Genomic DNA, 22,580 nt, shown 5'->3' with positions numbered 1-22,580 from the left:
CAGAGGCCTCGGAGCGAGGAGTCACGGAAGAGGGCTGCTAATCCAACCGAAGAGCTGTGGAGGTTTGATTGCCACAGCGCAGTTTTGCGGAGCTTTAGTTGAATGTAGTTTATATGTTTGTGTATTGATGGATTGCATTGATGTTATTGTAACATGAGTTTCGTTGGTGCTGTTATTTGAGCATTTTGACACTGTCGTCTGTCAGAGCCTCTGGTTATCTCTTGATGAATTGCATAATTGAATACTTCAGTAATCACTGCTGAGCCCAAACCATTTAGCAGTTGATCTCATGGCTTTGGGTCCTTGTTAGTTCCATGTGGTTTCTTGGCTGATAAATGTGCTGTAACCAGCACGGTCAGCCATTCCATTAGCCTACTGTTACTGAGATTAATGTTGTTGTGATGGTTATAACCTGTACCTGTGTTGAGGGTTGAGAGTGGACCGGGCTGGAGGTCCAGTCTCGTGAGGAATGCTAGAATTTCCTGTTGCAGCCTGTGGTTTGTGTTCGGAGACTGGTGCTGTTCACGTGTTAACCCCGACGGTCGACCCTGACAGCCACCCTGTGTCTTCTAACAATGGCAGCCAGGTTTCTACATCACTCACAAACCCAGCGGCAGAAGGAATAATTAATTAGATTGGTCCTTTGTGCCCCCCTGTGCAATATTGTCTTGGCTGACTTTGGCCTTGATCAGCTTTGCTAGAGGAAAATGTTATAATGACTTTCTGATCAGTTTTTCTGTTTCCCTCCTCCCACAGTTGGACACCCGAATGGTACTTCTTCTAGGGATTTTTCAGTGACTGATTAAAAACAAGGTAATTTAATTGCCATTGTGTTCGAAGGCTGCCGACTTCTTCTCCGTACAGGAGAGTGATTCATTGGGTTCTCGAAAGTTACTCTTTGAATTCTTGTTTTTCCAACTTTCATTTTGCTGAAGCTACACATAACGAGCCAGGCAGAGATCGTGGATAAATAGCTATTCTCAGCTTACTGAGAGCTGTACGGCCCGGGGGGTGCGCATGTGCCCTAATAGATGGGTGGTGATATAATACTTCAGTTTTGACAGCAAATCTGTTCTTAAGTTGCCGTGACAGCCACTCAAACTCATGCCAGGAAGCTATCAAATGGAATGGATTATTCGCTGCGTTCGCATGTCTACACACCAAACTGAGAGGGGCATGACACAGTTCCTCTGGCAGCGGTTTGTTGGGGTGGAGTGCTGCCAGGGAACAAAGGCCCCAGCTCGGCGGGCCCGTGTGACCGAACAACGGGAACAGCTTCATAGTCGCGGCTCAACCTTCAAAACTTGCGCAGGTGAAGACAAACAGCTGCGCGTGGCCGCAGTCGCACTCCCCATGTGGAAACACAGCTGCTTACTGTGCCTGTCGCAGGAGTGAATCATACCAATTAATGTCCTTGGGATCCTTCCTTCCTGGTGAATTAGGATGAATAGCAGCGCTGGTTCTCTCTCAGAATCTTTCACAGCGCAGTCTCTGAACATCGGTGTTCAGAAAAGGCCATGTGTGGTGACTGAGAGGCTCGCCGCTTCATGCGCCATTGATATTTCTCCTTAAGTGGTCTCTGCGCTTCCTTTCCATTCATGGAAATAAACATCCATTTCAATGTGGTACTTTTCCTATGCTATAGTCATAATTTAAACATGATCCATCATTGCCTGAACACCAGTTTGATTAACATATGACAAGGCTGTGCTCATATAATGAGACTTCAATTTCCTGCAAAGTGAGTCTAAACTTTACAGCACACATGAGCATAAAAAAACCACACTGTAAATAATAAAAAGGACCAAATATGAGTCAGCAACATAAAAAAAGACTTGTTCATCACTCATTAATGTAAAATACCACATACTTTAAACAAGCAGAGGAATCCACATCCCTGCATGTTCAAAATAAAGAGGACTGCAACGTTCTTTTTAGTTCTGTATCAAGGCCTAAATTGGTGCCCAGGGGCTGCCGGTGCAGGAGTGAGCAGCATTAGCTTTCCTCACCACCACCCTGGCCCCTTACAGACTTACTCCCACCAGTAAACATATTGGCTGTTTTCACCAAGTTTCCCAGTCTGTTTATCCGTGCCTCTAAAAAAAAAAGCAGCCAAAACAAGACACTTATCAAATTCACTCATTTATTGATGTCAGGGTGCAGGAATGAAAAGATTAGTCCCAAATGTGATAAAAAAATGTCTGTCTATATATTAAAATATGCAAGTGTGCAGAAAGAGCGTAACCCAGGGGAGAGGCAGCAGATGAAATGAGCCGCTGCGAAAAGACACCTCTATCCCAGATATAGTGAAAACTGTCTGTACAGAAGTTCAATGTGCTGCCCATAATGATGTAATTTGACATGTCGGATTTTAAATCTCCAACTTTCTGAGTTAAAGGCTTTTTGCTCAAACTTTTCTGAAATGTATTTTCTCTCTACATTCCATCTTTAAAATTTCCCCTGCCCAGTGTCTGCCCGCAGTGAATTAGATTGTCCGAGGCTGCTTGGAAGTGCATAATGGCTAATGTTTTCCAGTCAGTCTAATTTGTTCACTTTTTATCTGCATCTTTATGCATCCCTATCCTCCTTATATAACCTCCTAGCCCCCTTTCTGTCTATTCTTCGCTGTCTTTTGCATGGAATGGGGATGTGGCGTTTGATCAGCATGCCTCTGCAGCACTTCGCGAGTTCAGTGGTCATAAAATGTTGCTGAAGTTCACGCTCAGGTCAGTGAAAGCAGCAGTATAACTGAATCAAAGCTGAACCTTGACTATATTCCCAGTCTGAAAGCTGAGAATGAGAATACACTCAACTTGTCTCTGCTGTGTACTTGCTGTAAACTACAGTTGTTGGAACAGAAATATTTTAAGTTTATTCCCCACAAAGAAAGATATAGTATCGTATTTGGTATGTAAGAATCCATCCATTATTAATACCACTTATACTTTGAGGGGGGGTGGGGTGTACCATGTACAAGTAGCCGGCATAGCACAGGAAAGGTACGAATTGAATCCCACATGTTTGATGTGTGGTTTACCAAATAAAACTACTGCTAATTGTGTATGGCATGTGTATTCTTTATGGCCCAGGATAGTGCAGTGTCAAATTTAGTGTAAGTTTGACACGGGACATGTTTGATATTAATAAAATGTGAATGAGAAGAAGGATCATTCCCTTTAGCAATTTGTCTATATAGTAAAAGTACAGGTCCAAAGATTGTGTCGCTTTTTTAAAAGAGCTATGAAATTGCAATGTATGAAAAAAACAACAGCAGTAAGTCATTAAAACAGTAAGAACGTTAATAAAGCAAATTCAGGGTCATTTTATGAAAACCATTGGCAGTAAAATCGTCATCACAATTAAACCAGGTAGGTTGAACACAAAGTTTTCTAACTTCACTCTGCACCACAGACTCTGGTCACAATTTCCTCCCTGATTGTCTAATTTGCTGTATTTATGTCATAAAGAGGCAGCAAAATTAAAATAAGACCGTTTCATAATAAGAATAATAACTTGAATTTCTATAGCGCCTTTCAAGAGACCCAAGGACGCTTTACATGTGTCAATAAAGGGACAAAAAGAAAAAAACTGTTAAAAGCTTCCATGAACGGGCGGCTGTGGCTGAGGGGTAGAGCGGTCGTCCTCCAACCTGAAGGTCGGCAGTTTGATCCCCAGTCTTCCCCATCTGCATGCCGAAGTGTCCTTGGGCAAGATGCTGAACCCTGAATTGCCCCTCATAGAACAACAAAGTGCTGCTAATAGATGCACTGTATGAATGTGTGTGTGAATGGGTGACTGTAAAACTGTACTGTAAAGAGATTTGGATTTGTATATAAATACAATGGTTTTGTATACAAAACCATTGACCAAACCATTTAAAAATTGTAGGTGATGATAGAGTAAGACAAGATCAGTGGAAGTCACTTGCTATATACTCAGCGGTATGGATGGTAGTTAAGATCAGCCCCGCCTTCCCCAGCTGCAACATTAAAGTGATGTACACGTTCATGCATCAGTAATGAGTAGGCTCGCTTTTGTTTTGGATACTTTGAGAAAGTACGCAAGGACACATTTTGTTTGATGCAGCATTTTTCGCCCGTGCTCTCAAAGATACTGTAATGTCATAAAAAATAATGAGTAATTTTAATGTGTAATTAAACTAATTAATATATCCATGCTTCCTGGGGGCATCAAAGAACCGATATGAATTCACTCTGCCGGTGCAGCTTCTAAAAGCCTTATCACCGAGTGCAGCTAAATCAGCCAGAGAGTTTACGTCTTTCATTGACAGACAGTGTGTCTTCATAGACATTGATTCGCTTTCTCCTTTTTATTGTTCAAAGAGGTTCAGGATCAGGTTTCTAAAGCCACCACTGCATTGTGCACATGTTAGTATATTAAATTTGCATGACTAGGACATGTTCCAGCAATGGGCAATTGTTGGCTTAGTAGTGATGAATAATTAATGACAATTAAGCTGTTTGTACAGTGTAGTGTGATTTTACAGTTTGGCAGGGCATATTTTTCCGAATGATTAAAAATAGGGTAGCAAGTCACATGTGCCTCATGTTCTTTCGACTTGGTCACATCTTTTAAGGTTAGCCCACATAGCCTAGAGGACTTTAAACATTAATAAAGCAGCAGTAGTGTTTTCTCTGGAAAGATAAAGTGGAGAAATGAAGTCCCACTTCTTCCACGTTGTGATTCTACCTTCTCTCCTCCTTGGTTTTGGAGCAGGCCCAATTTCATGTTGGTGCCTTCCAGTGAAACTGTTGACACTCCCCATGTTTGTAAAGCGAGATGGCTCCAGCTGTGACTGTCAGTGACAACGACACTCGTTCCACCTGCCCACTGTTGGGCCATGGTTTTGTGTGAAACCACACTTCGGCCTACATGTGCCATCAAAGCCTGAAGCAGCATGTCCCTCCAGGACTCCGTCTCCCAGGGGCCATTAAAAACTAGAGCAAGGAACTCAATGTCCAAGAGGGCATCAACTTCACACAGAGGGGTGGAAACCCCCCCCAGGGACACAGGTTTCAACTCCCATTGGTCACTCTGGACCCCATGACCTGTGAGGTCACCGGGCCAATATAAGCTAGGTTCTCCAGCTTCTTCTCTCTCTTTCTACATTCCCTCCAAGGAGAGAAGGCTGTCGAGCCAGGTCGCTCTTTCTTCACTCCCTCCAAGGAGAGAAGGCTGTCGAGCCAGTTCCTGCCTCTTCCTACAATCCTTCTACAGGAGGGAAGGCTGTGGAGCCTCTTCTCCAGCTCACATCTTCTCTTCCCATCCAACTCTTCGAGAGGAGCACAAAGGTGCAGCTTCCAGCTCATCTCACCAAGGAAACCTCCTCGCCCTCCAAGCTGTACCAACGTCCTAGCAGCGACTCGATGTCCTGCTTGCAAACTTCAGCCAGCAACTGAACTGAACTCAACAGGAACCAGCAAGACGACACAAAACTGCGAACTGCACAGCAACTTCCGTTTTCCCCTTTCCACGGACTGGTAACACATCTGGGCTTAATAATTATACTAGGCTAAGCAAGACTGTTTATTCGATTCTGTGTGAGGTTTATAAGTTTGATTTGTGGTGTTGTGATATTTTGGGTACAAGTTATTGAGAAAGTAATGTTAGTCTGTTATGCTCTTCACAGTCTTTCGTTGCATCCAATCTAGTAACTTCCTCTAATTTGGCACCAACACAGACACACGCATAACTCTTCACCTCATTAGCTCTACAGGTCGTAAACATTCCAATAGGTGGGGGACGGGTGTTATCTCTTTGGCCAGCCACCATCTTGAAAGCACGCTGACTCACACAGACACACACACATGTATACACACATACCTATCTTTGTTTAGCAATTAGACCGTTAGTAATTTGTGTTTTTATACTTTATTATATTCATAATAAATGTTTTTCTTTCGCAAATGTTTTTCCATTAATGTTGCATAAGTGAATTTCGCCAACCTCTACACTGTCAAGAACCCCATATCTTTCAACTTAGCTAACTATCTATATGGTAATTTTGGTTATAGTTATTAATTTAATTGTTAATCAGAGTTCCAAATTTGTAGTTAGAACCTTTATGAGACTTAATCAATAAATTGGCTATCTTTTCCCTTCCTTTGAAGGGTGGTGCCCTTTAATCAATTAAAGTTATTATTTAATATTAATAATAAAATATTAATATTTAATATTTTTATCTTGATAACCAAATTTATTGAATGCCGAAAGGCACACCATTTTATGGTATCACGTTTGATGCATTATGGCACAACACCACCATGGTGCTGTTGAACCAGAAACACAGCGGCTTGGCTACATCATAATATAATATATCGTAATATATGGGCTAGCACAATATTACATGGCTACAATACTAGCCATGCAAACTATAGCTGCTAGCCACCATGCTTGCTTGATTGTATTGCAAGACAGACCCTGCAGCCGTAAAATAAGATTCACTGACCAAGATGATCAGATGTAGGGACTGTAATGTTCCAGATATCCCAGTTCATTCTATTTAAAAGGACTGGAACTACATTTAACAAGTGTGGACCTTTTTTCTCACAAAGTGGATTCATGTAACTAAATATATTCACACTGTCTCTTTTTAATTCCGCTTTTACTACACAAAATATTTACTTCTGGTGTTCATGAATTTCGACAGGGTAGTGTCTCAAATAAAATTCTGTGCACTAACCAAAAAAGAAATTCAGAACATTACTAAAAATAAAATGATTGGAAAAAAAATATGATATATATATTATATTATCATAACAACAGCCACAGCTTCCTCTGCCCCCATTCGTTACAAATATGGACATAAAATAGGTTGTTTCGCCAGTAATGGTGACGATTTAGACTGATTGCAACTTGTTCCTGTTATTAGAATCACAACCATGTGCTACATGTTGCATTGTGAACGCACTTAAAGACTCAAAATAGGCTTTTTTTTTTATGGCAGAAATGTTGATGAGTCCCAGTAGGAAAAATACAGGTGATTATGATGCCTGCAGGAAGTCACTTACCGCCAGAGAGAAATTCTTAATCTAACTCCCTCGCAACACCACAAATAGTTTTTTCTTACTTGTGTAGTTGTACAGATGAAACAAATTAGATAAAGTGCCATTCGGTGAACTTTGGATGTTCTGGCTTGCAGCTAAACTAAGTATCTGCAGGTGGCTGTTTGATATTTAGCACATTGAAATTCTGGGTGGAATCAATCTTCTCGTCTAACTCAAGGTGCAAGAACGCAAACGGCCATGTCAAACCAATTAGGTCTGGAGCCGTCTCCTTAAGTATTACAGAAATACCCCTGCTTGCTTTTGAAATGATAAACGTCACCAGGCTCAGCCAAGTGCTCAGCCCAAAATATAAAGCTTTCAATTTTATTCACTTAGGAAAATGACAACTAACAATTTAGGTGAGGCGGAGGTTACTCACAACATCAAATGCACAGACGAAAATATTCAGCTGCACTTGAAAAGACAGTAAAACAAACAGTGTTTAACAGGGTTTAACAAGTGGCCCAATACCTCAAGCAGTAGATGCCACTAAAAGTTTATGCAAACTGGAATAATACGAATCAAATATCAACAGATTCTCAAACCACTGAAAGCAGTGGCTAGTGGTTGTTGTGTGTGGAAACTCGATGTGAGCATTGAGGATGGTGCAACACCAAACTGGGTTTTCTTGAGACATGTCCCAATGAGAGGTACTGCAGAATGTGACGAAACAGCTGTCAAACCCTTGTCTCAGCCTGAAACAAGACACTCACATCACATCACTCCCGAACATTTCAGTATTAAGTTCACATCCTGACAGTCGCTTTCTGTTTATCAGGGTACTTGTTGAGCAGACATCACAGCGTAGACAATGCTAATGCTGAAACCTTACCCAATATGTTGCAAAACAGCAACTAGAGAAATAGCTTGCAGTGTCTTGCCAGTGGATTGGTAATGATGAATAGGACAAATCCTGGTGGGTTTCAGGTTCACTGTGGCCTAATTACCAATAATAAATCATGGTGCATCAGTCAGAGCCGATAGAGCTGATGCACTTACAGTCAATCTGTGTTACACAAACATGGACAGATTATTGATCATTCCTAGAGGGCACACACCCTGGGGCCCGAGTAGTTCAGTGTCGCATGGGCCTGAAGCTTTGCATGATGTTACAGACTAGGAATGTCTGTAGGTGAGTGTTTGTAATTTAACTATCCTAGACCTGACCTTGAGTGATGAGAAGAGAAAAATGAGGAAGGGACGAGGGGACGAGGGGACTCTAGAACTGTTTTTCAAGTCTCTGGATGCAAAAACACTAAAGAGATAAACACAATGAGTAGAATTTGACAAAAAAATACAAAAATACTAAAACAATTAAAGAAAAATACCAAAAAGAGACACAAAGATTAAAAAAAAATTATATCGAAAATATCAGAGCTACCAAGAGACACACATCGAGTACGATTGGACACAAAGCAGCCACTAAGAAACACAGAATGACCTGTGTTTCTTTCTATCTGTGGGTCTTGACCTTATGTGGGAGTTGTGGGCAGCTTTTATGTGTCTGTAGATACCCAGGGACCCATTGTCTCTTAATCAGTCCATATAAATACAAAACACATTATAAGTAGAGGAGTAAGATTGTGGCCCCTTCTCAAATAATCTGCTCTGCACATGGAGATGGAGAAGTAAACTGAAAAAGAAAAGAAAAACACGGGAGCAGGGTGCAGACAAGTGCAGCATAGATAGATAGATTCCATACAGGTGGGCAGTGCAGGGGCGAACATTCACACCAAGCTACTGTTTTAACTTTCAGGACTGTGCTGGTCTGAACAAAGAAAGGTCACACAAACACTCACTAAATGATTTAAAACCCCAAGCTGTCAAATCAATAACAATGTTTCTCACATAAGTGAAAAATCAAAACAGTGCCAACTCCCCATTTTATTTTATTTATTACCGGCCGTGACAGATATTGTTTCACCTTGTGTGTGTGTGTGTGGCAAATCATGGTCGAGGAGACACCTGCTCTAGTGGGAACTAATACAGAGGTATTTTTGAGTACAGCTACTGTCTGTCCGTCTGTGTGTCTGTGGAGAGATGTTGTCACACAGCTGTGCCAGATGCTGTTACAGGTGTGTTTGGAATAAAATGAAGGCCAAGTTGGAAGATGGGTGCTGTCTGACCCATGATTACTGAGTACTCATGTAATAATGTACTAGTAACTACTATGTAGCTATGGGTAGTGTGATCCAATTGATCTTGTTCTCAGTGTTGTATTACGCATTGAGTTTCCCACCTTGCTTGTTATTTATTTATAACCAGTATTTCATCTGTAGAATCTGTAGAACTGCAAACCCTCAGTGTGTCTGTAGATGTAGAGGTAGGTTGGTTTACTGCAGCTTCAACTGTACAATCACCCACCAATACCACTGATGGCCCCCCACTGGTCACCCTTAATTTATTTGACTTGCTTCTCTGGCTTTGTCCAATTCAGATGAAAGGGCTAGTTTATTTGACAGCTGTATGTTATGAGCTGAGACAAGAGATCAAAGTAAAATGAAAGTTATAATTAAGGTTTGCGGGGACTTCACAGGATTCAGTCATAGAATATTTCTGACATGGTTGTAACGGTTGGCGTGGCGTACCACTTGAAGTGGCATGGCATGGCGATGTAGTTGTGGGTGAAGCCCAGTGGGCATGCCCTTGTCCAAACCTGCCATACCAATCACACTCATTCATCCCAAGCATGCCACTGCATGCAGAATTCATTTAAACCTTAAAGAGGACATATCATGAAAATTCCACTTTGTTAGTGCTTCTACACGTTAATGTGGGTATCTGGCATGTCTACCAACCCAAAAACTCTGGAAAAAAACCACTCACGCGTTTTGTTATGGTTCCTCTAAGTCAGAAACGTCATGCTTGAGTGACTGGAATGAGCTTCCTGTGTACTGTGTCGTCACAATACACTGGAAGTCTCCCTACATGGCCTTGGCCCACATATTTCTCCTGTGGTGTCATCCCAGTGTCTGCAAGCCCCAACATTCATATTGACTCGAAATGGCTTCATTTACACCATGTTTGAAGCAAATATGTCGGGGCTTGCAGACACTTGGATGACACCACACTAGCAGTATGGAGGCATATTATGTTTTTTTCCTGTTGTTTATTTTGGTCCGAAGGTAGGTCACTAATATCTTCAGTTGTATTGGATTCGGCTGCTACACTGTTTGTCCCTGAAACTCCAGAAGTGTTTTGTGGACTCAAACACTTCACCCACCCCTCCATCGGCAAAGTGGTGAGTAGATAATGAGTGAATTATCACTTTTGGGTGAACTATTCCTTTAATTCACATACACACACACACACACACACACACACACACACACACACACACACACACACACACACACACACACACACACAGGAGGGAGGGACAGCCAAGGTGCAGACAAGATACTTTAGTAAATATTTATTTTACAAACTAAAGAAATAACGAGCTGACCAAATATACTGTCCAACAGAATGTAAAATAATAAAAAGTAGCTTCCTGTTTTCATTTTTGAAGTTGAAAATGAAAATGAACCCTTTTTTAGTCTTTGTCAATATTTCTGATGCTGTGAACAGGCAGCAGGGTATACTTGGGACAATTTTGCATATTTTACACTAAAATGGTTTCAATTCCTTGTTGTTGTTGCTGTTGTAGACTTTTAAGTGTCAGTGTTTTGTTTGCTGTGTGAAATATCGGGGTTTTGATGTTAAAGCCCAAATTGTAATTGTCACCAGGGATGAATATGACCCAATTTTAGCATTTAAAGTGTCCACAAACACTTAAGTTCAGCTGTCCCATACTTCCTGATCTGCAATATGTCAATTCTCCTCCTTTCTTTTTGTCTGTCTGTTAAACATGAAGTCTTAAATTTAAGTGCATGTAATGTAGATATTTAAGCCATTGTTTATTGCATTTATCTGACACGTCATACACAGACTCATATTTGAGTACTCATTCATTATTGTCATGGTTTGAGTGTATAAAAATACATTCATAAAATAAAAATATAAAAGCATAGACGTACATGCATTGTCCGTATCCTTTGCATTGAATAGGAAACACCATACAACATGTAAAAACACAGCTTTCTTTTTGGTTTTTGCTTTAGATTTTTCACCCTGTACAAGTTTACACTGAGGTGTTACCAACATCTCTTGGTTTGCCTTTGCAGTGCGGACCAAAAGTGCACCAATGAAACAAAGTGTTATTCTCGCCAGTGGATGTTGTTATACCTCCAAATTTAGAGAACTGGCAGTAACAACAATGGGAGCAGTGTGCTGTGTGCTGCCAAGCCCGGAGCTTAAAAAAACAATCACCAGTCTCTCAGTCAAAGCTGTACATCTCCTTGGGAAGCACTGTGCACCTCTAGGTGCTTTTCATCTTTCTGATCACTTTCCACTTGGTTTTCTTTTTTCTCTGACCTCTCTCCGCACACATTGTCCTTTCAGAGGAACAAGTTAAAGCCCAAGTACGAAAAGAGTGAGAAAGTGCAAAGTAGCATGAGTCTCTAATAATTAGACAACAATTTTCTTTCCTTGCACACTCCCTGCTCAGGGGGGTGGGGGTCAGAGAAGCCATTCAGCCACAGAGCAGCTCAACATTCAGAGCTGTGGTAGCAAGCCTAAAGCTTCCCAGCCTCGTGACCTCTTTTTTAGGAGTTCTTTTTATTCCTGTATACTGATTTGCATAAGTTTATGCCACCATATGGCTTTTTAAGAATTTTTACAGTTTGGTGCAACAGCTCCTCTCGACACTACAGCAGTTAGAAACACATGGCTCCGACATCACACCCCTTCTTCTCATCTTCAGTGATTTCCACTGATCCCTTTTTCTCCAAAGCCGACTCAGGATAAACCCTCTTAGAAATCACTCAATACATTCTGCTTATAACTTTCAGTCTGGCATTAGAATCATTGAGCATAGCCTTTGCCATAGATCTATATAACATGATTCATCATACGGTTGAAAGAATGGGTTCTGATATTGCCTGCAATAATCAAGTGTGACTTGTGTGATGTATGCACAGGCACAAGACGCAAGAGGATCATTGAAGCACAGGGGGTTAATGAAGACTTCCTGCCACTCATTCCAATGTAATTATATGTCTCACTCAAGCTTAAATGTGCTCTTGTTTTTTTACATTTTAACTTACAGAGAAAAGATGTTGAATAAAATATACAGAATTACAGTTAATGACAGCAAAAAACAAAAGCACATTAAGGAGCATGCTGGGAGTTATACATTAAATCAGCAACTACTGTTGTATATTGTATTATTTTGAAAGGTTCCTGTCTCAGGTAACACTTAGGAAATAAGTATGTTTTTCATTGGCACTGATGAAATTGCAATATAATATCTAATGAAATCCTCACATGTGCACTTTTGTTCTCATCAGTCTCATTAAGAAAGATAGATGTCAACATTTGATGGAAACCGTCTGCGGAGGCTCTGCTGTAATTGTGCAGTTTTTGTATATTCTTGATGATAATAATCCATGCATGTCTGCCTCTTCATGTGTGTAGGTTATTTTCATACTTAAATATGTGTTACTGCGAATACACCTATAAGTTGTTGTAAGGTGTAGTGAATTGTGATGTATAGTACAGTAGCTCTGAGTACTGCGATGAGAGGGATGCCATCACCTTTAACAAACTCCATTCCTGCTTAATAACCTTCCATCCGCTATCTGAGAGACGGCTGTGTGTGCACATTGAGAGTTTTTGTGTGCAGGTGAGCACCTAGTTAAATGCTGACAGCTAAATTATGGGATTCGCACTGTATTTTTTAAAGTTGAAACTTAATAGCATTGAAAAGAAAAGGAGGACACTGTCTCATGCTCCCTCTCCCCACACAAACACACTAAAAGTCTGTCACAGTCAGATGTCAGTGGCTGGTGGCCATCCATAAAAATGTTACCATCTTCAGCAGGCAGGCATGATTTTAGAATAAACTCTGTAGACAATGCTTTCGCTGTGCACAGTCACTCGTCTCCCACAGCCGTGGCAGCTCATCTCCAAAAATGTATCATCTGGAGATAAAGTCCCTCGTAATATTCACACCAAAACTGCTTTCAGACATGGGCTGAACTGCGGTGATCCTCTACATTTTCTCTGCATGAGGTGTATATGCGAATGCAAATGTCCGGGTGAGAGCCTCCTTAGTTTCTCCTGGCCTTTCTGGCCCCCTAGTATAACGTCTGCAGAAGTCAATGTAAGCACACGGCACGGGATCCCCTTCTGGATGAAAAAACGGTGTCACACATGTAGAAAACACAGACAAAGAAGTCAAGAGGCTTTGTGGTGATAAGAGCCTATGTCAGTGTGGATGAGCTGTAAACAAAGTATGTTTAATATTAATATGCCACTTCCTACCTTTGCTGCCCCAGCCCTCACCTGAACCCTGCGGAGAATGTGTTGTTTGTTGTTGTGAACGTGTCTGAGCAGAGAACCTCCCGCTGCCACGTTCATGTGTGAAAGGCAAACTGCGTAGAGAAAGTCCGGACCCCGATTCCTCCGCAGGACATGAAACAGGCACACACACATACACCCACACACACACACACAAATACATAGAGCCAGAGTGGTGAAAACCAATACTGTTTGTTGGGTAATGAGGCAATAATGAGAACCATTTAAAATGAACAAACAATTCTCCAAGTTTAAAAATCAATCTATATACAGCAGCAATCGATAGACATCTAATTGACTGACTGACTACTTAAGGCTCTGTTCTCTTTCTATTTTGCACAATGTTCATTGTCATAATTTAGACTGTAAAATGTTCCAAGCAGTCATGTAATCAGAAACATGAGAAAACCCTGCCTCAATAAGGACAGTTGGCTGAAAGTTTTGACATGTTACTTAAATACACATATATAAAAACATACATTAGTTGGGAGAGGAAGATAAGGAAACATCACCTATTGGCTTTAGCACATTATTAGGACAAGTATCACAAGGGGGCTGAAGTACACTGTGTGTATAATGCGCCCTTTTTAAGACATGTGACACATTTGCCTTCTACTTGGGGGAACACAAACACACACTTTAGACTGAAAGTGTGAGAACTGGGACAATGTTACACTCTCAAAGCATGATGGGAACCCCCGGTGGGGTAGCAATAGAAATCAATACATTTCAGCTGTTTCTTTTTGGTTTGTTTGCTTTATGCTCAACATATTTCTGTACATGTACTGAGTCGTCATTCAATGATCTCTCAACATGGTTCTTTGAACCCGAGGACATATTTCATATGCTCCAGGTCTGTTGATCCAATGACAGAATCCTCCTGCTGTTTACACTGTATGTTGTGAACCTATTAACAGTATGCTATATAATGATTGATCAGGGCTCCCAGTGCGGCGGTGAGCTTTCTCAATACACCATATGGATTTTCACACCAGCAACAAATGGCAGGGAAAGTAAAATCAATGCATTAATGCATGAAAAGAAATGCACTTTCTCTCGTGTTTAGTCCTCATGGAGGCTGACGGAAAAATATATCTCTCCAGTAAAATTCTGACATCAGTCAGTCCGGTGAAAACAGTGGCTCTCAGGGTCTGTGCTGCTGGACAGGACAGCTGGTCCCCCGGAGAGACTGCTCAGCAAACATCAGTCTCAGTGTGGACTGAGCGGACTGGACACTTCGGCATTCACTTTGAAGTTTTCACCAACCCAGATCTTGTATGCTATAGAAACAACTGATGATATTTTAGAGTAGCCACAGCCTATATCATTCTAAAAATGATTATACATGGCATGCTGAAAACCCATAGGCGTGTAAATAATAGAGAGAAAAGCAAGCTGTTGTCTTCCAAATGTGAAATCTGATGCGAAGCCATACTTTGTAAAATGGGGCCACATGCGGATCATATGGAGACGATGTCCATTTCAGTAAGTAATACGTATTTGCAGTTGAGATGCAATGGAAAATCGGCCTACTAATTCGACATGCATCTGTTTGCCTGTATGTGGAACGTATATCTCGCAAACTCTTCAACTTAGTTGCTTCACACTTGGCATGTGTATTCTTAGAAGTCCTGGGAATTTGAGTGCTGAATATGGTGCGAGTTGGGCATGGGACAAAATCAATATTGATAAAATTTGAATAAACAGGCGACCAATTGTAGCAGTCAGTGGGGGCGGGCAATATGTTTTGATAATTTACACACTGCATAGGTGCTGATGTCTGTCATGGAAACCTCATTTAACACAATCACTTTCTGCTTTGTCTTCATCGTAAAAACACAATGTTCGTTTTTTTTGCTGCTTTGCTTCATATTAGGTGGATTCACTAAGCTTTTATTTTGAAAGATTGTGTCAATTACTTAACAACCCGTTAAATAGCCGACATGTCTTGTTTCCTTTTATGAAAAACATTAACAAAAAAATGTCATTGTAAATAAACCAGGTAGAGCGAACACACAGTTCTCTAACTTCAGTCTGCACCATAGACACATACAATAGAAAGTGACAGTATCTTGTGAAACTGTTTGAGCAGCACTCTCTAATGACAAGGAATAATTCTGATGTTATTGATTCCAAACAGGCAGGTTTTCAACAGGCACTACACTAGTTGCAAAATAACATCAACATTGAATTGTGAACTGGCCCTTGTCTTCTTTTGGCCTCCTCCACATGAGGGTCAGAGTTCAGATTCCACTAGAAAGGGGCACTGGACCTGCTCGACCTGCAGCATCTTGCTACAAGAAGATTTAGCGGGACCAGTGCTCTCTGAAATGGATGCTTGCCCAGGATAGTTACTATTAGTTAAATTATTTATTTCATCCCCCTGGTTACCTGTGGATGAAGGTGGATTCTCTGCATTACCCATGTATGCAGCTGCTCCAGATCTCTGCTGACCTTGATCTGTCATTTTACCCGAGACAACCCCCCACTCCGACACACCTCTGCTAAGCCAATAAGATACCAAATGACCTTAATTAATGGCATTTCACCTCCTCTGTATTTTCCATCAGTCTCCCTCTGAACACCCCCAGGAGTTCTCCTGCGCCCAGCGACATTAAATATTCATAACTCCATCATTTTAATATTTTACTCAATCAAATGGATTGCACCAGATAAAACTAACAGCAATTATCTATGCAGTGATAGGGAGATTTGTTTATGTGATGAGTGACAACTGCTGAAACGTGTGGCTGCCCTCGCTCTCCTCTTTGCCTATTTATTTTATTTCATTTCTTTTTTCCTTGATAACAGAGCGTCGATGCTTCATTCAACTTGAAAGAGAATCGCTGGCACAGCTTCTGAAGAGTTTGGAAAAATTAGATTTCCATTTTTAACAAAAAAAGCAACACAGACCCTCTCACACTGGCTGACAACACGAAAATTACTGTCACTATAAAATTATTCATAAGTGTGCTGCCATCCAAAAGATTGCTGTGGATAAAATGGGCAGAAGCCACTGATACCAATAAGACTCTGCTGAGGAAGATGTGTCAGTGTTACTGAACTTTAGAAATGAAAGTTACACATCAGACTTCAATGGAATCATGTTTAATTTGCTGGATTAAGTGCTACTCAAAAGTAGAAGCCTTGGAAACTTAAAGATACAAACCCTGTATATACAAAGAAGGTGTAAGAGGTTTTAAATCTAAAGGTAAATCTTGTCTTTCTTTTTGTTTTTCGTTGCCTTACCTCCTCAACATCAGCACCAGTCCAGTTATTACCTCCTCCAAGGAGGTTGTGGTTTCACCTATACACCTGTTTGTTTGTTCATTCACTGGCAGGATTACACACAATACTAAACCAATATCCACCAAACTTGGTGAAGGGAACATATAAACTTTTGTTGTGGATCCAGGATTTATTTATTTCACTCTCCTTAGTATGATGAGATTTTCTGCATTTCCTTTCCCTTTTTTTTTCAATTTCTCAAGAAATAATGTTTGAATCTGGTTGTAAAACGTGAAACACATTTATGGTTTTGAGATAAATGAGTTTGTATGATTTTGTGCAGATTAAAAATAATAACAATCACAATTTGACAAACGTGTGTCAGATTGTTTGCCCTTGGCTGAGGTTTGTGCACTTCCGATGCCAATTTAGGCCTAGACAAAACAATTTTTAAATCCAAGAGGATTAAAGCTAATAACATAAGATTTTAAAATTACACTCTAACTACTGCTCTACCTGCTGGTGAGTAAATCAAAACACAAAAACAATGCTGAAAGATGCTAAAATGGTCTGTAGAGGTGAAAGAAAGCAGAGCCAGTGAGTTCTCTCTTGGTTTGTCACTACTCTGTTTACATAGCCTACAGAAATTCCATGCACTGCTAACACACAAAATATGTTAGTGCAGCTTTAAACAAAGTTCTAAGCTCGCGGGTCATTCTTGGGGCATATTGTCTCATTTGCTCGCCCATGACAAACAATCCAGTCTCCAGGTGATTGTAGTAACAAGAAACTGTGTTTATAATAAGCATGTGATGGAATCCCCTTACAGAGTTTAGACTGAAGAAGAAATGAACTCCACAAAAGCGCTGCATGATTTCAGAAGGTTGCATCATGAAAACAATGAAAGTGAAATTAGGTGACACCGTATTTATAGAGCAAAAAGCACTGAAGCACCTGTGTGTCTGTGTGGTCCTCCACTACAGGCTACTTAGTGCAGCAGTGTTTCAGCATGAAAACCTCTCACCCTGTTAAAAAGCCTCTGTCTGTGTATGTGGGCTCTGTACTCCGATGAAGAGGCTTCTTGATGTTCTGATTGGGTGAATAAAAGCCTCATAAAAAACCTCTCAGGGGCCAGTTTCACTAATGCACATCACTTTTTCTCTCTTTATTATTTTTTTTTGTTGAAAGAATCCATCTTCTCTTCTGCCTAAATTCCCCAAATCTACTGCAAATTCCCTAAACCACAAATATTCTTGAAAAACCTCTCACTGACATATTTTGTGTCGTTAAAATTGAGTGCATTTTTTAAATGTTGAACCAAGGCTCAGTTCCTTAATCCAACTGGGTTCATTTACAATAAATGTGAGAAATGTCTTCTTGATCTCTGCTCATCCTCACGATCAAACGTGCACGCACCGAAGGCGGAGGAATGGCAGGTGCCCATAGGCTGGTGGCGCATTACTGTGCATGCGATGGGTGTTTTCACGCGTCACCAGTGGGCGCTTCTTTCCTGCGCAGAAAGAGAAAAGAGCCCGGGGATGCGCACAATGTTGAGTCTCCGCTCAGAGGCACCGCTGTGCTCGTCCTCTCCGCGCGTCTTGGCAGCGTCTTGGTGGAGGAGAGTAATCCGAGGAGGTCGAGGAAACGTCCCGGTGTGAGCGCGCCTCGTCGCCCCGCGAAAACCAGCACAGCACAGACACTCTTTCTTATTGTGGAATTTACCGAGGCAGTGTTTTATATATATATTTTTTAAAGAAGACGCACTTGGAAGGAGCAGAAATTAAGTGCAGAGGAGCGCGAACGCTGGAGCCGGAGCACAGAGCCAATCTCCTCTTCCTCTCCTCTGGCTCCCGAAAAGGCAAGAGTTGCGGTGGGAGATGTTCCCCGCTCACTAGGTCCAGGTCTCACACGTCTGCAGAGGAGAGTGGGATTTACAATCAGAGCAGTTTCATGAAGAGGAAAAAACAGCGCATCCCGTAGAACAAGTAAGTGTCCGCTCAGCCAATGGTCACGCACTCCTGCGCGTTATTTTCCTGGATTTTTCATGTGTGTTCCGTTAAGTTTGCTGCATGTGCTTTGCAAAGAGAGAGAGAAAAAACCCCACTATGACTTAATTTAACACAGGATGAAATAAAATAAATTAGAATAAGCCTCATCCCCGTGGGGAGATGTCTTTATCGTATTCTCCCAAAGGGTGCACAGAGGCACAGTGTGCGTCATGCCAGTGGTCACACGTGCACGATGCTGATGAGTGCGTTTCTAGTCGAGCCTCAAATGGTTTGCACGGTCCTACTGGGATTTCTACTGTTGGGGCTCATTTCCCTCGTCTAGGACGAAGTCCATATGGTGCTGCTCTGCTCAGCCACACAGAGCAACAGCATCAGGATCCCCCCCTCTCTCTCTCCAACTTGTTTTAGGGCAATTATCAGAGTCTCTGCAGAGGGAGCAGGGGCCTGAGCTCATGTGGATTTTCTTAATGGTCATTTAATTGTGTCTAAATGACCTCTAACGTTATACCATTCTGATATTTGTGCAGCTTCCCCCCCCCCCACTAAAGACCCTCACAGGATTATGACAGTTGCAGCCTACTGGGGAGTGTCATTAAAAGAAATTAACAGCTCACTTTTTTTTCTGGAAAGCCAAATATTTGGCCACCAGCGGTCTCTCGTCTTCTTTTTCCTTCCACGCAGACTGTACAAAGATAGAACAATGAGAGAGAAACGCTCAGACTGCTTCATCTACAAAGTATCCTGGTATTCATCTGGGATTTTAATCGTCCCCCCCCCCTTCTATTCATGTTTATTTATAGATCCTTTGCACATATTAGCCAAATGAGAGGTGGAACACATCTTTTGAAGTCAGGCAGTGAATTATCCTATAACAAGGCAACAACCAGCATGTGGATGAGTTTGTACTGTTGAAAACCCCTTTTGATTGATGCAGAGTGGAAATTGCATTGTACTGCACAGTTTCTTCTTTGGAAAAGGCTCGGAATTGGATTGAATGGCAGAGGGGAGGAAAACAAGAAAATGTAAAGAGGCTTCCTGAGTGTCTGCTGCTCCTCATCCTTGACCTCCAGTCATGTGTTTGCGGCTGTATCGGGGATGTGGGTCTGGGGATGTGCGTGGCTGATGATGGGGGTTGAGAAATGGATCGCTGCTCCCCCGCTCTTTTAAGTGCACTTACTCTCCTGCCCCTGCGTTAGGCAGCAGCTGAGGGATGCAGCCGTGTTTAACATCGCAGAGGGAGTCACTGGGGGCGTCCTGCTGTCTTCCAGGGATTCATTGATTTTTTCGCATGAAAATACACATCTGTATGATGTCTGCAGAGAGCTCCTGTCCAGATGTTTGGCTATAGACTGTGGTAAACAGTTAAATATGACAAAATGTGAAATTACAGTTTTTATGTACTTTGTATAAAAAGCTAATTAATTGTGGTGTCTGTGCTTTTCATGAGTAGACATACTGTATTTTACGCATGTGCCGCTCCCTCTCATATTTTGTCTTCCAGCATCCAAACCTGACCTTAGTCACTGCTCTAATCATACTGTCTTATTCAGACGTGCACAGCGTGACACGTCTTTCGCAGGTTATGTGGCTACTTCGTTTTTTTTCTAGCCTGCAAGGCTCTTGCTCATAATGAAATGGAAGAAACATCTCGAGAGACAAAATTGCATTTATCCAATTCTTTCATGAATGTTAAAGTAGCAGCTGTTGGGATTGGGTTTGAAGCGGGGCAATTACATGAAATGCCTTTTTTTCTCGCAACCCTTAATGCATTATTTGCCATGGGAAGCATTGCTCATTCACTCACCTTCAGAGAGGCCTAATGCAGTGTTATGGCACAATCAGTGCCAAACAATTACTCCTCATTCTTTGCTTCCTCGCGTTTCATTTTGCAAGTATTTCGGCTGCGACCTAAGCTGTGAATCACAGACGCAGTTAAGCTCTGCGTTCATTTGTTACTCACCTTATTCGTTTATTTTATTTATTTTTACTCTCCCTGCCTCGCGCAAAATTGACTTGTGCAGGTCTTCAGTCATTCGGAGTAAATTAGGAGGTATCAGTGCACAGTTGATTGTGAATTCCTTGTTCGCTGACAAAAGCGCAGAGCAGCTGTTCATTGAGATTGAGTCTGTCCCTGGTGGCGGATCCTTGTCTCCCAGGTTCTCTCTCTGAATGACTTAATGGATATGGCTGCAGATAGTCATAAAGACAATCACTAAATGGAAATGAATGCATCACAGACTGTAGTGAATTCATACCTGCTGTGCCACTGGCGTTCAGTTTTGACAGACTGGATTTTTTTCTTTCTTGGCATGATCTGGGAGGTGGATCTCCAAGCTCTGTGTTGCCGATGCCCGCGTGTGATCTGAATAAAGACCGTGAGCAGGAACACCCTTATGATAGCAGCTCTCTCCTTTCCTTCCCTCCTTTATCAGATTCTTTTTGCAATTATGCTGCCCTCGGGGGGGGAAATGGATGCCTTTAACCACCTTTCCTATCAATTATGTGCCAAACAACAGCCCCACTAACCAAGAAGTCGTCTCATTTACTCTGGAATGTGTTTAGCCAATGATTTCCATTAGGTTTAGCTTCTGTGGAGGAGAGGGGAGAGTGATGCCTCATTACATTTGGCAGAGCAATCTTTTGCTCAGTTGCGAAAGTCCAAGACAGAAAATGCCTCCTCACCTCGATGGCAAAAAAAAGCCCGGAGGGAGTTGTTTTCTGTGATTTCTGTGTCCAGGGAAAAGTTTGTCTTTTGGATTTGCTAAAGTGTCGGCACGGTTCGACAATGGCAGCTCCTTGAAGGTCAAAACATTTCAAGACATCTGCTCTGTGTTTTCCCCAGAATTATACGTTTTAACTGCATGAAATGGCTATTGGAGCACCCGGAGACCCTTAAGCTCTCCTCAGAGGGCCACTGAAAATGAGATTTCTCAAGTCATGGTGACACATCCTCCATGCAAAATGGCTGGAAACACTGGCAAATACTGCGCCTTTTAATGAACGATTAATTCAGAAATAAATACACAAAGAAAACGCTCTGGAATGAAAATGTCACTGCAGGTTTTACAGGCTGCAGAATGAAGCTGTGCTCAGGGACAAACATCCATCATTTCAGCAGAGACACTGTTCCGTGAGCTGTGTAAAACTCAACTCGCAAAGAAAGTCTTTTTTCGTGGAGCTTTTCCTCTCACAATCTGGAGGCTTTTCGGACTGACGGGTTGAGATGACGAAGTCGGATCCTCCGGAAAGAGGATGGAAGTTAATACTGTACTCACAGTGAAAAATGCAGCACACATTTTTTTTGGGGGGGGGGCTCTACTAGAATCTCACACTGTGTAATCCAACGTGATGGGTTTTTAGAGTGACAAAGCATCCCCTAAATTTTGAAAGACACAAGGAAATCCACTCCGGATCTCGCTGCGTCTGCAACTGCATGAGATGAGGAACAATTACTGGCACCGGCACAGTCGAGTCGACACTGGCCAATAAGTTATGATCAGGCCAATGGGACGATTTCCTCCCTGCGCTTCCCAGATTATGTAGCCATGCTTTGGAAATCACTGCCCTGATCCTCTAGTTACATGTTAGCAAAACAAGCGAGTGGTTAGTATTTAGGTCCGTTTCAAGAATTCCAAAGATAGCCCTTGGGTTAATCCGCACAACAGGGTTGTCTTGTAAGGATGAGGGGCTGGGTTGAATTCTTAATCCTGAGAGGCGTATCACTTTCCACTTACTGTGATGTAGGTCATAGCTTGAGCAAAGCCCCTCCTGTGCCACTGATACTGCAATTACAGTCTTACTGCTCCCGGTTCCACTTCCACAGTAGAAAAGTTTTAATGGCCATTTAGGTCATTGATCAGTGGGTAGATGGGAT

General features: G+C 41.8%; 1 protein-coding gene across 1 annotated transcript in view; it reads left to right on the top strand.

Annotated features, from left to right (window-relative positions):
- The first annotated feature begins 18,225 nt into the window (after positions 1-18,225).
- The window catches only part of cntn3b (contactin 3b), a 56,963-nt gene continuing 52,608 nt past the window's right edge, over positions 18,226-22,580 (top strand). Inside the window, exon 1 of the mRNA XM_035153144.2 lies at positions 18,226-18,682. The gene's annotated coding sequence lies outside the window, so the exon portion shown is untranslated. The remainder of the gene's footprint in view (positions 18,683-22,580) is intronic.

Source organism: Hippoglossus stenolepis, chromosome 3 (assembly GCF_022539355.2).
Source record: "Hippoglossus stenolepis isolate QCI-W04-F060 chromosome 3, HSTE1.2, whole genome shotgun sequence".
NCBI classification, from domain to species: domain Eukaryota; kingdom Metazoa; phylum Chordata; class Actinopteri; order Pleuronectiformes; family Pleuronectidae; genus Hippoglossus; species Hippoglossus stenolepis.
Note: the sequence above shows the minus strand (reverse complement) of the source record. Positions and strands in the feature narration are given on the sequence as shown.